This window comes from Coregonus clupeaformis, chromosome 20, assembly GCF_020615455.1.
Source record: "Coregonus clupeaformis isolate EN_2021a chromosome 20, ASM2061545v1, whole genome shotgun sequence".
Classification (NCBI taxonomy): Eukaryota; Metazoa; Chordata; class Actinopteri; order Salmoniformes; family Salmonidae; genus Coregonus; species Coregonus clupeaformis.
The window spans coordinates 37554857-37560719 of record NC_059211.1 but is presented as its reverse complement, the minus strand read 5'-3'; the positions used below and the strand labels follow the sequence as shown (position 1 = coordinate 37560719).

Here is a 5863-nt window from a genome sequence, read left to right as displayed (position 1 = left end):
ATGACATGCCAGGAACAAAAGCTGACAGTACACATCCAAGTATATCTGACCAAATTATGAAAGACAAGCATTGTATTTTTGAATTCTGTAAAGTGAGTGTGGAAGAGATGAAAAAAAGTGTTGTTGTCTATCAACGTGGGTCTGACAACCTGGATGGAAAATTACAGAGGATAATAGTGGACGATATTGCCACTCCTATTTGCCATATCTTCAATTTAATCCTACTAGAATGTGTGTGCCCTCAGGCCTGGAGGGAAGCAAAAATAATTCCGCTACCCAAGAATAGTAAAGCCCCCTTTACTGGCTCAAATAGCCGACCAATCAGCCTGTTACCAACCCTTAGTGAACTTTTGGAAAAAATGGAGTTTGACCAGATACAATGCTATTTTACAGTAAACAAATTGACAACAGACTTTCAGCACGCTTATATGGAAGGACATTCAACACGCACAGCACTTACACAAATGACTGATGATTGGCTGAGAGAAATTGATGATAAAAAGATTGTGGGGACTGTTTTGTTAGACTTCAGTGCGGCTTTTGACATTATCGATCATAGTCTGCTGCTGGAAAAACGAATGTGTTATGGCTTTACACCCCCTGCTATATTGTGGATAAAGAGTTACCTGTCTAACAGAACACATAGGGAGTTCTTTAATGGAAGCCTCTCCAACATAATCCAGGTAGAATCAGGAATTCCCCAGGGCAGTTCTTTAGGCCCCTTACTTTTTTCAATCTTTACTAACGACATGCCACTGGATTTGAGTAAAGCCAGTGTGTCTATGTATGCGGATGACTCAACAATATACACGTCAGCTACTACAGCGACAGAAATCGAAAGTAACAGTCAGTATCTGGTGTGGCCACCAGCTGCATTAAGTACTGCAGTGCATCTCTTCCTCATGGACTGCACAAGATCTGCCAGTTCTTGCTGTGAGATGTTACCCCACTCTTCCACCAAGGCACCTGCAAGTTCCCGGACATTTCTGGGGGGAATGGCCCTAGCCCTCATCCTCTGATCCAACAGGTCCCAGACGTGCTCAATGGGATTGAGATCCGGGCTCTTCACTGGCCATGGTAGAACACTGACATTCCTGTCTTGCAGGAAATCACGCACAGAACGAGCAGTATGGCTGGTGGCATTGTCATGCTGGAGGGTCATGTCAGGATGAGCCTGCAGGAAGGGTACCACATGAGGGAGGAGGATGTCTTCCCTGTAACGCACAGCATTGAGATTGCCTGCTATGACAACAAGCTCAGTCCGATGATGCTGTGACACACTGCCCAGACCATGACGGACCCTCCACCTCCAAATCGATGTTCGATCTATAGTTACCACACTGTTGTGCCTAGTGCAGCTAACATAATATAATGAGTATAAATAGGTGAAACAGTCCCATGTTTCAGTTGACCTAATCGGCTCACAGAGAGTGGGTAATAAAACTGGAGGAATCACTGGGATCGTTTTTATTATGTAAGCACGAGGGAGCAGTCAGTTATCAGATGATCATATGGCTATTGATGATCATATTATGACAGCGCTATGACTAAAGCCTGTGTGCCTCCTTCCAGGAAGTTTCTGAGCCCAACAGAGCCAGTATTTACCGTTCCTTCACCATCAATATCTCTAAGGAGATTATGTGTTTCAGCGACTTCCCCATCCCAGCTGACTACCCCAACTACATGCACCACTCCTGTATCCTGCAGTACTTTAGGCTCTATGATGAAAACCTCAAACTGCTCCAGCACATCCACTTCCAGGTAACAGCAGGGTGACTTTACAGACAAAATTATGGGGAATAATGGGTTGGTTGGTGGGTTCAAGGTTGGTTGATTGTGTGTGTGCACGCATGCATGCATGCATGCATGCTCGCGTGTGTGTTTCAGACCAGCGTGTGGAGTGTGAGACAGAGGCCAGACTTCAGTCGTTCAGGCCAGTGGGAGGTGGTGACAGAGAACAGGGAAAGACAAGAGGAGAGACACATGTTTGACTCTGTCATCGTCTGCTCTGGTCACTACTCCTCCCACACCTACCACTCAGAGACTTCCCAGGTCAGCAGTATGAATCACTCAACCAATCAGCAAATATAAATCTAATTTTTGTAACAACGTGCTTTACAATAACCTGGCCTAGACCCCTAGCGCAAGCAGTTAGCACTTTGGCAAGAAAAAACTAATTGAACCATTCTCAGAGCTGAGACAATTATCTTCTGACTGTACCAATATAATAATAGATTGGGATGCTCTACTGTGTGTGTTTCAGGTAATGAGTTGTTTGAGGGGAAGTACTTTCACAGGACTATAAGGGTCCAGAGGACCTCCATGGGAAGAGGGTGGTGGTGATCGGCATCACCAACTCTGGAGGAGACATCGCTGTGGAGTCCAGCCGGGTGGCCGAGCAGGTAACTAACAACTGATAGAGGGTCAGATTCTGAGCAGGTAACCACTGATACAGGGTCAAATTCAGATTGTCCCATTGCCAACTGGCTCAGCTGGTTTGGAGAGAAGAAACTCAACGCCATATATGACAACACCATATGCACACACACACATACACACACACGGTGGACTTACCTGTGTTTGGGTTTGAGGGCGTACATTGTGTGTGTGTGTAATACATGTATACATCCTCTTGTTAGAAATTGCGTAATTCAAATCTGGTATTGGAATAAGAATCAAGAGATCTTCAATCCAAGCTTAATTTATTATATGCAAAATGTATGTATGATAAGTATGAAGGTTCGTATATACGGGTCCACTGAAATACCTCGCAGGGCACTCAGAGAACTGATCCATTGTTCTAAGTTCTTCTTCAAATACTCTGACAGAGATAGTTCCCGCTCCCTGCTGGCCAATCAGAGTAGAGACTGAGCGTGGTTTAGACTTACTCAGCCAATCCGTTGGCGCACGGGTTAGTCCCACCCCTTGGCGCTCCACCGTTCCCAGGCATAAGTTTATCATAACAACCTGTAGAGTCAGCACCCAAAAGACTGTACGTTCCTACATCCAAGGACGGTTCACAGACAACGGTTCACAGACAACAAAGAGGCAGTGTTCGTATCTGTAAGAAATACAAGTCTTATCTGTCCTTCCCCTAACGTTCCACACATGAATCACAGCCTGTTATGTGAAACAATTTATATCAGTATAGTACAAACCTATGCTCCTCATTAATGCATTCCTTCTAAGCTATTCATCACTTCAATCCAATTATTAGAAAACAAATCCCAACACTCTCCTCTCTTCTAGGTTGTTCAGTCAGATTCCAGTGATCAACGATGAGCTTCCCAATAAGATCTAGACCGGTGGATTCGTGGTCAAACCCATTGTCCAACAGATCAGAGGCTCCAGTGTGTTGTTTGAGGACTGGAGTAAGGTGGACACACACACACACACACACACACCAACAAATATACATACGCATAAGCACATACACACACAGAGAAACACACATGCTCACATACACACACCGTATCACCCTATCATACTCTTAAACGGTCAGTGCCGTTTAAGATTAGGGAAGACGATTTTTAAAAAATTATGAGCATGGCCTTATTTCTGTTACAGCCTATTGGATGACTGTCATTCATATTCCATTCACTCAGCTTAATGTAACGTTGATAGGTTTAGGCTACTACATGATACTCAAATTTGCCCTATACCCATCATGAGGTTGTTACAACCTAGCCTACAAATGAAAGTTTATAACGTAGGTGCACTGGTCGAGAGACAAATTGGAGTAATCAAGTTGACAGACAGTGAAACATTCAATACCGCCTTGCACACACTTGCCTGAATCTAGCTGATCTAGGGTTTAATCATTAGTCCAAACAGTTGCAAAACATTATGTAACGTTTTGCAACTAAAACAAGAGTTTCTATCGGACAAATTCAGTTAGGTCCATTCCCGTTTTCTATCCATTTGCTTCCGTTTAATAAACTTTTTGCAACAGAATTGGTGGAATGAATACACCCCTGATCACCCGCACACACAGTTCACTTTCATAGCAGCCATACAAACAGCATCTATGCGCTATCCTTTTCCCTTCACTTGTGGACTTCAGTGCACAACACAACAGCTGTCTGTGACCAGGCAAAAAATAATAACGTCATACCATAACCGCTACACACAGCCTACATCGTTGTCACCATATTAGCTAACGTTGTAGTCAACATAGCGACTATAGTAACGCTTTAGTAAACCCACAATCCAATCCATGTGAACAGCAGTTACACCGGCGGGTCCCAGTGGCAATAAATTAATAAAACCAAAAGCAAAGACTGTTGGATAGCCTTAGCCAGCGAGCTAACATAAATATAATTCCTATCGGTTTGAGTCAGGTTGTTGAATAGGCTAAATTAGCTGCATTAGCTAGCGTTAGTGTACGTTTAAACAATACTACAAAATGTCTCTCTCTCTGTTTCTTCACCTTTATTTTTGAAGAAATGTGTTCAAAACTGTTCAACTATTGTCTTTCTCTCTCATTGAGTCACCTACTCAACACATTTTATGTACTGCAGTGCTAGCTAGCTGTAGCTTATGCTTTCAGTACTAGATTCATTCTCTGATCCTTTGATTGGATTCACAACATGTCAGTTCATGCTGAAAGAGCTCTGATAGGTTGGAGGACATCCTCCGGAAGTCGTCATAATTACTGTGTAAGTCTATGGAAGGGGGTGAGAACAATGAGCCTTCTAGGTTTTGTACCCAGAGGAGGATGGAAAATAAATGTCCTCCGGCTACACCCTGGTGCTACCGTACAGTGCTGTTGAGGCTACTATAGACCTTCATTGCAAAACAGTGTGTTTTAATCAGTTATTTGGTGACGTGAATATATTTAGTATAGTTTTATTTAAAAATGAACACTGAGTAGGATGGTCCTCCCCTTCCTCCTCTGGCATATGGTTTACATCGATTCATGCTCATCAAACCATTCAGTGACCATTCGTGCCCTGTGGATGGGGGCATTGTCATCCTATGGGGCATAGCCATGGTAGGCAAAATAATGGCCAAAATAATTGACCCTAATCATGATGGGATGTTAATTGCCTAATTAACTCAGGAACCACACCTGCTTTCAATATACTTTGTATCCCTCATTTACTCAAGTGTTTCCATTATTTTGGCAGTTACCTGTATATTTGTATTTAATATATAATCAAACTAAACAAATAAAGTTTATATTGATATTGAAGAGATACTTATACTATGCTGTTTGTGTTCATGCCTGACCCTGAACACCACCCTCTTCTCACCCTAACCCTCCTCCCTCACCTCCCTCCTCTCCTCCCATCCCCCCTTCTCTCTTACGCCCCTCATCTCCAACCTCAGCCCCGGACAGCCTGAACAACATCCTCCTCTCACCCTAACCCCCAGAGAGCTTTAATTCGACACTCCTCTCACCCGAACCCTTCAACGTCTACCCACAGCCACACCCCTCCTCCACCCCCTCCTCGCCTCTCTTAACAACACCCAGAAAACCTGAATACGACCTGAACACCACCCCCTCCCCACTTCCTCTTCTGTACTACATGATCTACAAACATCATTCTCAGATCCATTCCTTTGCTGTGAAGTTTATTACTGGTAAAGAGTTAAGACCATCAAAGAATATACTGTAACTGGACTGTGTGTATGATAACCGTATGTGAAAGGCAAACTGGGTAGAAAGGCAAACCTTTAATGCGGCTATACCTCACCTCACACCATAAAGATCTTCACAAAGTTTCTGTGTGAAAATAAACATTTATAAATACATTATAATTCCCTGCTGCCAGTATTCTGGTCTGCACTTTATCTTACATGTCCACCCCTTCTAGAGGATTCTGTCAAAACAAGTTGAAGGTAACATGGTGGATGGTGA

The 5863-nt window shown here is 43.4% G+C and overlaps 1 pseudogene; it reads left to right on the top strand.

Moving 5' to 3' along the window:
* On the top strand, positions 1–5346 carry LOC121532899 (annotated as a pseudogene).
* The last annotated feature ends 517 nt before the right edge of the window (positions 5347–5863 follow it).